At 39.8% G+C, this 11513-nt stretch overlaps 1 pseudogene; it reads left to right on the top strand.

The window, feature by feature from the left end:
* The first annotated feature begins 7372 nt into the window (after window positions 1-7372).
* LOC100600863 lies at window positions 7373-9312 on the top strand (annotated as a pseudogene).
* Window positions 9313-11513: the final 2201 nt, after the last annotated feature.

The raw sequence follows: 11513 nt of genomic DNA, 5'->3' as shown, positions 1-11513 counted from the left end.
AGAAGAGGCAGCCTTAGAGAAAATTGGGCCAAAATTCAGTGTGCAGATTCCCCTTGAGGAGTTTGCCAATTCCTAAGCCATGCATGTTCAGGGCAAGATTCTCAGCACCTGAAATCAAAGCAGCAGCTGTGAAGCTAAACAGTTATGCAAAGACTAGCAGTCTGATGGTGCTGGGGAGTCAGAGGCTGGAGGTCAGGGCCTGAGGAGGTAGAGCGACCCTTGTAAATAAACACTGAAATACTAGGAAGCTTTGCAACACTAGAAGGGCTGTACTCTAGGATTAAAGACAATCCAGAAAAAGATCAACACTAGTACTAGCAAAAGTTAAGCTCTCCTCTTAGATGGATCAAGATCTGCCAGTACCCTAATCTACCTGAATTTTTCTGGAGAAAGATAACAGTTTCAGAGAACAGAGCCTCTAATTTTTTCATATAAAATCACTATCCATTCACACTCAATCATATATTACCAAGCATGCCAAGAAACTACCAAATAACTAAAAAAAAATGTGGAAAAAAAATAGAGACAGAACCACAGGTGATCTAAACATTGGAACTATGAGGGATTTTTAAATAAAATTATTATCCAGGTCCTGTTAGAAAATATTGGTTGCATCTTCTGAAAAAGAGATGCCCACATCTAAGAACTCCAGGAGCTCAAGTAGCTGCTGTTACCCTATTACCACCACAGGCTCAGCAGGAAGATACACAGAGATGTTCCTCCTGAGCAAAATTATTTTTTTATTATACTTTAAGTTCTAGGGTACATGTGCACAACGTGCAGGTTTGTTACATAGGTATACATGTGCCGTGTTGGTTTGCTGCACCCATTAACTTGTCATTTACATTAGGTATTTCTCCTAGTGCTATCCCACCCCCATCCCCCCACTCCGCGACAAGCCCCGATGTGTGATGTTCCCCACCCTGTGTCCAAGTGTTCTCATTGTTAAATTCCCACCTATGAGTGAGAACATGTGGTGTTTGGTTTTCTGTCCTTGCGATAGTTCTGAGCAAAATTTTTAATACTATGTGAATGTTGATGCAAACTCTAGGTAATGTCATGAACTGACTACTAACTGTGAGCTGGGAGGACTCATTTGTATCTCAGACCTGACATCTGTTAAACAGACCTCTGTGGCCCCTTTTCCTATGGCCTTCATCAAAATATTTATCCTCTACAGCTTACCATTCTAAAAAGAAAGAAAGGATTACCCCATAGAAAAGTGGACAAAGGAAAAAAAAAAAGAGCACTTATTCTCAGTATATCTTTGCTTAGCCTCTTTCAGTAAGCCCTACCCCTATAACTACAAGCCAATTGCTCTGCATCCTTGGACAGCTCATATTTGAATTGTTTTTCCTCTGCAAATGGAGTGATGAGAGGGGTTCCTTGAACTTGAACTAGAAGTTAGAGTGTACCATAACCTAGTGATGGAAAAGAGAATAGGTCTCAGAAATATTTAGGAAATAATCTTGTTAAAACTTCATGATTAATTGGATGAAGGAAGGTCCAGGTCCACGATGATTCCCTGGTATCTAAATAGGGTTATTGCACCTTAAGTCTTGCAACTAACCAAAATAGATAATTGAGGCAAAGCAGGAAGTTCTACTTTTGCCAAATTCAACTTGAGATATAAAAAAGAAAAGTTTCCTAATTCAACTCTGAGGCCTGGAGAAGAAGACTTGGATAGAACTTTAGATTTCAGTGGCATTGGTACTTATAGGTGCATGATGAAGCCATCCAATGGCGGGGGGGGGAAGCTTGTATCTACTCCTTATATGTTTATAACCCACCTCATTTCAAAATCAGATTTGAGTCAGCAGGAGAACATGTAGAAAGAGAATTAAAAGTCAGAATATTTGCTTAATAGACTCTAAATTCAGGGTAAGTAATGAAGAGGGACTCTCCTATAAACAAGAGAACTCAAATATTGGTTTCACTGAAGCAAAGAATACAAAAAAAATTTTTTCAAGAAGGAGAGATTGATCAAAACTTGAATGCAGTAGAGAGTTCCAGCATGTGAATAATTAGGGGTTTTGTTTACCAGAACAGTGTCTTTCTAGTGCTCAGGTATAAGTGAGATAGCCCTGGGCTACAGAACAAGTAGGGATAATGCTCCTTCAGAAAGTAGGCTTGTCAGGGGGAGGGTAGATGAGATTTAGACTTGAGGCAGGGCCTGACACGTGTAGAATGTTGTGCTGGTTGTTTTCAAGACAGGAGGTATTTGGTGTGTTTCTCATCTTGAGGAGACTTAGATGATATAAATTGTGAAGGATATTTTATGTAGCAAGGCCCTAGATGGGATGAAATGGTTTGGAGGGGAGTAGCGGGTGATCTTGAAAAACAGGAACACTTTATTCAATAGCCAAGAATAAAGTAATAATTAGTTTACTGAGTTGGCACTCTTAGCTAGTAAGTGTAATAAGATTTCAAGTATTTTGTCTTCTTTAAGAGCAACACCATGAAATACATGGAATTACCCACTAAGGGACTAAGAAATGAAGATATTGCCTAAGGTCATTACCACTCAGAAGAACCGAGTCTGTCTGATTTAAAAGTCCTGAGCCTGGCCGGGTGCAGTGGCTCACGCCTGTAATGCCAGCACTTTGGGAGGCCAAGGTGGGTGCATCACCTGAGGTCGGGAGTTAGAGACCAGCCTGGCCAACATGGTGAAACCCCGTCTCTACTAAAAATACAAAAATTAGCTGGGAGCAGTGGTGCATGCCTGTAATCCCAGCTACTTGGGAAGCTGAGGTGGGAGAATTGCTTGAACCCAGGAGGCAGAAGTTGCAGTGAGCCAAGATCGGGCCACTGCACTCCAGCCTGGGTGACACCGTGAGACTCCATATCAAAAAATAAATAAATAAAAGTCCTGAGCCCTTAGCCAGTAGGTCTCACTGCCTCTGTGGAGAATATAGGTGTTGATGAGTTCAAGTTGGAAGTTGGGGTGGTGGGATGTTGAGGAGGGCATATCTGATACCCTCCAACTTTGATGCCATTGGTACAATGTTGACTACCATTTGAATAGAGGGCTTGATGACAGAATAACCTCAGAAAGGAAGAGAAGAACAATATGAATGATGAAGATGCTGCTAAGTGAGAAGCAGCCATGGGGTGGGAGGAAGGACACGACATTATCAATGTTGATCAATGTTGAAGGACATGACATTATCAGTGAAGATGATGGTGAGAGAGAGGAAGCAGTGGGATGGAGACAGCACAAGTCACTTGTCGATTAACGGTTCGTTCACGCAACATTTTTTCTCATATGCAAATTTACTTATTTATTTTCATCATTTATCTATTTTGTAGTTTCATTTTGGTTACTGTTAACACCTTCACTTTTATCTAAAAAGTATGGCATCTTCCTAATGCCAGTTTTTTTTTTTCTTGGTGTATGTTCTTTTGTGTTTTTTGTTTGTTTGTTTGTTTTTTATTATTGTACTTTAAGTTTTAGGGTACATGTGCACAATGTGCAGGTTTGTTACATATGTATCCATGTGCCATATTGGTGTGCTGCACCCATTAACTCGTCATTTAGCATTAGGTATATTTCCTAATGCTGTCCCTCCCCCCTCCCCCCACCCCACAACAATCCCCGGAGTGTGATGTTCCCCTTCCTGTGTCCATGTGTTCTCATTGTTCAATTCCCACCTATTCACACAACATTTTTTGAGCACCTTATGTGTACTCCATACTATTCTCAATGTTGGGCCTACTTAGGTATAAGACATTCTGTCCCCTCAAGCTGTTCACAATCTAATCAACACAGTGGTAAATACTAACATGGGGTCATCTTGGGATGGCACAACTTACAAGGAGCAGCCATCCTAATCTCTGGGGATCAGAAAAGACTTTCTGGAGGAGGTAATGTCTAACCCTAACCTAGGGGCTGAAGTGTGAGTAGAGGTTTACTAAATGAAGGAGAAAGACTTTCAGAGAAATGGAAGAACAGCTTATGGAAATTTCAGACAGGAAGAGAAAGAAGGGCCTATTCTTAGCTGCTTAAGGGAAGGTGAAACATTGAAGGGACTGATGGCACTGAGGTTGGATGGGTCACCTGAGGTGAAGCTATCAAAGCCTAGTAAATTTTGCTGAGAAATTGTGATTTTATCCTGAGGTGCTGAGGATTTTAAGAAGTGAAATGAAATGACTAGATGTGCATTTTAGAAAGCTTACTATAGCCACAATACAAATAATTCATTGCAAGAGCAAGAATGGGGATTGGGGAGACCAGTCAGGAGCCTGTTCAGTAACCCAGGTGGGGTCAGGAAAATGGCAGAGGGCATGGAGAGAAGGAAGTCACACAGCTGATTCCAGAAGCCCTTTCTCTGACTGGAGAGAGGGTGACTTCTCTACTAAATCATTCTACTCTTTCTTCTGTTCCCTCTAGACTCTAGTGCCTAAGGCCAACCTTGGAAAGGCATGGCCAAAGCACCTGCCTGAGCCGCTGCTACAGAATCTGGAGGAGCTGACATAGAGAAGAAACTCAGGTTTCTCCTGAAGGACTCATCCGTGGAGAGTTCCTCCCAGATACCCTGGGGTGAGGTGATGAAGGCCTGGGACAAGGCCCTCAGCCACAGGAAGAAGATGACCATGAAGAGCTTGGGGAAGCAAACTCAGAGAAAGGCCTGTGTGCTTGATAAGTGTGGGAAGGATCTGTGGTTGCCGCAACCACCCTCTGCTGTTCTCCCTTTGCATCCTGCCTTCTTTCAGTTCAAGTTTTCCCTTTAGATCCTTTTTTTCCTTCCACTTCCTCATCACCCACCCCTTCACTTCCCTCCACTGTTTGCCCACCATCCCTTTTCCTCCTGTTTCTCATTAGCCTGTGTGTGTGTGTGTGTGTGTGTGTGGTGTGTGTGTGTGTGTGTGTGTGTCCTTGATTACCTCCACCTGTTCTTTCCACTTGCCATTTCAAAGGTGAAATGTCCTGCTCTCAGTCAGAGATAATGTAGCTCCTCACTAGGTGGAAAGCCAGCATATTTTCACATGTTCAGTGACCTTGCCTGGAAGGAAGTAAAAGACAGTTGACCCCAAACAGCCCATCGCCGCCACCACCACCTGAAGACCAGAGTTCAGGGGCCATGTTCTGGGTCAGTGACCTACTGGTATCACCAGAGTGAAGCTGAAAGGGGCCAAGATGTATAAGCAATTTCAGGAAGGTCTGTAATAAGAGTTTGAGGAGGGCCAGAAAGAACTTTCCCCTCCTTGGCCAGAAGCAATGCACGCCACAGAGTTCTGAGGGAAAGGGCCCTAGTGCTGCTTTCCTGGGGAGTGAGGCACACACTCCACACCCACCTGAGTCCCCTGTCCACTGTTTCCTGGATCGGGTTTTAGTCTGTTGTGCAGCTTCCCTAATAAGGGGGAAGTGTTCCTTTGGCTGGCTGAAAAAGGCCCACTCCTTTCCTGGTGCTATGAATCCAGGTGGGACTGCAGTGGCTCTTCTATGGCCATTGACTGTGTGAGCCCCACAGTAAGGTGGGGAGGAGGCAGGACAGGATGCAGGCACCCAAGGACACCACTATGAGCTCTCTGGAGGGTCAGAAGACACAGAGAGCCATCCCTTATCATTTAGGAAATTCTGAGTTATTGACAATAAATGTGGCAGGGTACAGGAGGAAAGAGCTCTTGTAATTAAGTGATTGCTTCAAATACATCACCGCCCTCTAGAGATGGGAAATACCTAGACGAAGAATTCTTTCAGAGCCATATCTCAGATATGACAGGACTTCCTGTCGTAAGATAATAAACAGTACTAGACTTTAAAAGCCAGTATTTCTAGTATCATAGTATTACTGTTTTTCCCTCTGTTTATCCCTGAGCCCTGGGGAGGTCTTGTTAGAGTGTACCAGCACTGTGACAGCTGGCAGATGAGGCACTGAGAGCCGGAGGAGGTGAGGACTAGTAGCTCCATAGGCCTCCCTGATGTCTGCAGCGCTTGTAGGCACATCTAAGGGGCCAGTGTGACTTAAATGCACTGTGTAAGTTTGAAACGCATGTAGTTTTAGCTTTTATTAAAATGGTTTTTCTTTATAGTCAGTTTTGAGGGTTTTTTAAATGTTAGAAGCATCTTTTCTATTGTTACTTTTTTCCGTTTTCGTCTATCCTAGAAAACAAAAATGTTGCCCTCAAAATTACCTTATGTCTTTCTGCAATTGCCTTTGAGAAGGCTCATCTTCTCCAGACACATTATCATCTGAAATCAGTAGACAATCTTGTATTCTGTGACTGAACCCAAGTTTATTTCATCCAAACAACTTCAAAAACCCAAGCAACAATATATACCTAGTATATTTTAGGACATCAGTAACGTCCTTTAAAAAGTGAATCTTTTTTTAAGCTACATTTTTTCATGTGTGTTCATTGAGGTTCTTACAGAAAGCTGCACTGCACAGTTGTCGGCCCTTTTTAAAGTCAACAGTTGACTCAGAAATAAAATATACTTAAAAATCTTATTATTTCTTATATTTTAAGTTCAGTTTTTAAAACTTTCTAAAAAATGTTACCAGTCATTTTAAGTAGCCATTACAACCTAGTTAAGAAATTTTCATAAAACATTTAAACAATGTTTATAAATAATTACACAGTTTTGATTTTCTTAAATATATAGATTGATTTTCATTTTAAAAATGTTTTAATAAGTTTCTAACTAGTTCTTATAATCTAATAAAATAAATTTAGAATTATAGTAGATGTGAGGTTCTCATACATGTTGTTAACATAACTTGCTGAAATGTTATTATACATTTCAATTTAAAGTTACTTCTTGGTAATTATTTATATGCACGTTTAAAAGTTGATGTCAGGCATGGTGGCTCACTCCTATAATCCTAGCACTTTGGAAGGCCGAGGCAAGAAGATCACTTGAGCCCAGGAGTTCTTGATTAGGCTGGGCAACAGTGAGACCCCCCAACTCTATTTTTAAAAATAAATAAATAAAAGTTGAAATCTGTTAAGCACTATACCTGGTAGGTACTATAATATGCCAAATTATCTAAATATTACAAGATCATAAAGTAACAAATATATAAGATTATTCTTATACATAATTCAAAAATATAAATACAATGGCTTTGATCTACTTAACCATCTCTCCACTAAGCTTTAAGTCTTACTAGCGATTTTTTTTTGGAAGGGAGAGAAAAACACCCACTACAGAAACAGTTTTATTATTCCAGCAAGCTGGGGTTTCTGTGCTGATACACAGAGAATCCTCATCTACCAGAGAGAGCCCTGACTGGGATGCAGGACTGGTCACAACGTCAAGATCCTTCTCTGTGACCAACCTGATGTCTTATTTGTAAAATTCTTCCGAGGAGGAAACCCTAAATTTTTTTAAAAAACTTTTCTCACTAAAAACCTTATGTCCATTGCGGAGCTGTCTGCGGTGGCTGCGGCGCCTCTCATCTCCCGCCGCCCGGCGACCGCACCACCGCCTCTCCCTCCCTGCCGCAGCCGCGCAGCCGAGCAGCGCCCCAGACGCACGCCGGCGGGTGGGAGCTGCTGGCTCTCCGGAAAGTGACAACAGAATTCATCGAAGTGAAGAATTTTTTAAGAAGATAACAAAAAGAGAATGAAAATGCCGAAACCAATCAACGTAACAGTAACTACAATGGATGCTGAGCTGAAATTTGCCATTCAGCCCAATACAACTGGCAAACAACTTTTTGACCAGGTGGTGAAAATAGTTGGTTTGCGTGAGGTCTGGTTTTTTGGGCTGCAGTATGTAGACAGCAAAGGTTATTCTACATGGCTTCAACTAAATAAAAAGGTGACACCGCAAGATGTTAAAAAAGAGAAGGATCCTTTACAGTTCAAGTTTAGAGCTAAATTCTTCCCTGAAGATGTTTCTGAGGAATTAATTCAAGAAATAACCCAAAGACTCTTCTTCTTGCAAGTTAAAGAAGCCATCTTAAAGGATGAGATATATTGTCCGGCAGAAACTGCAGTTCTTCTGGCTTCCTATGCTGTTCAAGCCAAGTATGGAGATTATAACAAAGAAATTCATAACCCAGGCTACCTGGCTAATGATAGACTCCTACCCCAACATATTGGAACAACGCAAACTAACAAGAACAGTGGGAAGAAAGAATACAGAACTGGCATGAAGAACATAGAGGAATACAAAGGGAGGGTTCTATGATGGACTACCTGAAGATTGCACAAGATCTAGAAATGTATGGAGTCAACTATTTTGAAATTAAAAAAAGGAAACTGAATTGTGCCTAGGTGTTGATGCTTTGGGTCTGAATATGAGCATGATGACAAGTTAAAACTGGTTTTCCATGGAGTGAAATCAGAAATGTTTCATTTACTGACAAAAAATTTGTTATAAAGCCAATCAACAAAAAGGCACCTGATTTTGGTTTTTATGCCCCTCACCTGAGAGTCAATAAGCAGATTTTGGCCTTATGTATGGGAAACCATGAACTGTACATGCAAAGAAGGAAGCCTGATACGATTGAAGTATGACAGATGAGGTCTCAGGCTAGGGAGGAGAAACATCAGAAGCAGTTGGAGAGGGCACAATTAGAGAATGAAAAGAAGAAAAGAGAAATAGCAGAAAAGGAAAAGGAAAGAATAGAATGTGAAAAGGAAGAGCTAATGGAACGTCTAAAACAAATAGAAGAACAGACGATTAAAGCCCAGAAATAACTAGAAGAACAGACACGAAAAGCTCTAGAACTGGATCAAGAATGAAAACGAGCAAAAGAAGAAGCAGAGTGGCTTGAAAAGGAGCGTCGAGCTGCTGAAGAGGCTAAGTCTGCCATAGCAAAACAAGCTGCCAACCAGATGAAGAATCAGGAGCAGCTAGCAGCAAAACTTGCTCAATTCACTGCCAAGATTGCACTCCTAGAAGAAGCCAAGAAGAAAAAGGAAGAGGAAGCTACTGAGTGGCAACACAAAGCTTTTGCAGCCCAGGAAGACTTGGAAAAGACCAAAAAAGAGTTAAAAACTGTGATATCTGCCCCCCTTCCACCTCCACCATCACCAGTCATTCCCTTGACAGAAAACGAACATGATGAACATGATGAGAATAATGCTGAGGCTAGTGCTGAATTATCAAATGAAGGAGTAATGAACCATAGACGCAAAGAAGAACATGTAACAGAAACACAGAAAAATGAGCGTGTTAAGAAGCAACTTCAAGCATTAAGTTCAGAATTAGCCCAAGCCAGAGATGAAACCAAGGAAACACAAAAGCATGTTCTCCAGGCTGAGAATGTTAAAACAGGCCGTGATAAGTACAAGACTCTGTGACCGATTCAACAAGGCAATACAAAGCAGCGTATCGATGAGTTTGAAGCAATGTGAGAGCTGTTATTTTGCATATATGTTCTTCATAAGCTCAACTACCAACAGAGAAAAGCAGGCCTTTGCAGATAGGATGGAATGCATCCCACCTTACCAAAGCACTTACACCAGTTTGACTGTGCTAGCTAAAAGACAAATTTAAGGGGAGCTCTTCAACATTAAGGCAGTCTGATATCATGCTTAGTTTTCTTTTTCTTTTGGTCCAGGAATGGAGAATGGTGTTCCATTGCCTTTTTTCACATTTTTTCTTTTTCTTTTTTTTCTATTGAAGATTAACACTAATTATCATGTCTGACAAATGTGTATCTGTGGTTTCAGTTTTACGTACATTTTAAAGGATAATGGTGAACATTTTAATGGGTTTCCCTTGCCCCTTCCATATTTAACCTGTATATAGTTCCACATTCTCTCTCATTCACATTTTCTCAGTGTGTCCTTCTCTTACCTGCCATGCCCATAGCCATAATTCCATCATCATACAGATCAGGCAGTGTTTAAAATGATAGTAGTAGCACAGTGGACAGTCTTTGATTATTATGTAGAATATGGCTATGAATCAGGAAAGAGATTAGAACATTTAATAATGTATGTACAGCTGATGGTTAGTTTTCTTAATCCGAATTTAATTACCTTACTGGATATTTGATATTTGGTTATTTAATCACAGTCATCTTTAACAGCTACACTGATTGGTGTTTTATCTCCTGTAATCCTTTGATGGGGTTTTTTTGCCTACCATTTCACAGAGGTTTAGACAGCAGTAGTAGTTCCCTAGGAGAGTTTATTGATGAAACAGCCTCTGCAAGATTTTAAAAGTTTTGTTCTTTTATAGACTGATTTAGAAAAACAGATGATTAATAAAAGAAAATATACATTTGTTGGTAACTGATTTTAATTATTTTTTAAAACCTGGACCTTTCTGGAAGGGCAGCATATAAAAACATCAGTCCTGAGGAGGGGACAATACTACCTCACTACTACACCTGCAATGACTGGTTGTTCAAACACAATGGAGTGTGTAAGCTATATGTTTTATAATTCATAATGATAGGCTCAATCATCAAGAAATACTTTTGAAATTTTTATTTTCCCTTAGAGTATCTAGAGTGCTAAATTTTTAACAGCCTTTTTATTGAGTCAAACTGTGGGATTAAACTTGTAAGCTCCTCACTGATGTACTACCATCCTGGAGGGGTGTTGTATGGCTGAAGAAGAGTGAGAGAGAGAGATTGTGTGTGTGTGTGTGTGTGTGAGAGAGAGAGAGAGATGCTAACCTTGTAGCATATGAAGAATGTCTGTACCTTGATATGATAGTTACATAATCAGTATATTTGGTTTCTAGATCACTGTGCTTATGTTTTTTTAATCTCTAACTAAAAATGCTTAAATTTGGTTTGTTAATTCTATTTTAGAAATTATAATTTTAGTTTATGTTAATTTCATTTATATGTTACTGAAGAAATCTTTCCAGTTAGGAGGAGGTTCTAATATTCACATGTTCTAATACTTTTTTTATTGTAAAACAGCTAAATTTGGAGATACGTAAAGCCTTGTTTTCTCTGTGTGGTTCAGCTACTTTCCATTTGGAATTACACACTCAAATTTACATTTATCTATTAAAATTGCCTTTTATTAAACATTTTCATGCACAGTGGATTCAAGTTGTGTCTGAAAATATCTCTTGTGCTTTTTTGATTTTGCTGACTTTAAAAGGATTAATCTGGGCAGACATTATGAAAAGGAAAGGTTGCATTTAATATATTTTTTGAACTTTGTAGGACAAAACTTAGCTGGTTAACCTTGAAGTGACTGTTGTACCATGGTTGTGCACATGCTTCAGAATCCTATGGAAAAGAATGTTCCTACTTGCAGTACATCAAAGGAATGGATGGTGGACCCTGCTATTCATGTTTTGAAACATAAATGTTCACTTTAAAGCAATTGCCATAATAGATAAAAACCTGAACTTTCATTGGATTTTTGTTAATTTTCCTCATTTCGAATTATGTGCACTACCATAGCTATGTCAGCTTGATACATTATTGAAAAATTATCAGTTATATTTTGCTGTTATGATCTATTTGTAGATTAGGATTAAAATAGATTTAATCCATTTTTTTTTCAGTGTTTCATATTTATGTTTATTTAGACCTTTCCAGAATTCTTCACATTTTATTTTATTTTTTTTTTTAAGTTTTTTT

Source organism: Nomascus leucogenys, chromosome 15 (assembly GCF_006542625.1).
Source record: "Nomascus leucogenys isolate Asia chromosome 15, Asia_NLE_v1, whole genome shotgun sequence".
NCBI classification, from domain to species: Eukaryota; Metazoa; Chordata; class Mammalia; order Primates; family Hylobatidae; genus Nomascus; species Nomascus leucogenys.
The sequence above is the reverse complement of the archived record's forward strand: the minus strand, read 5'-3'. Positions and strand labels throughout refer to the sequence as shown.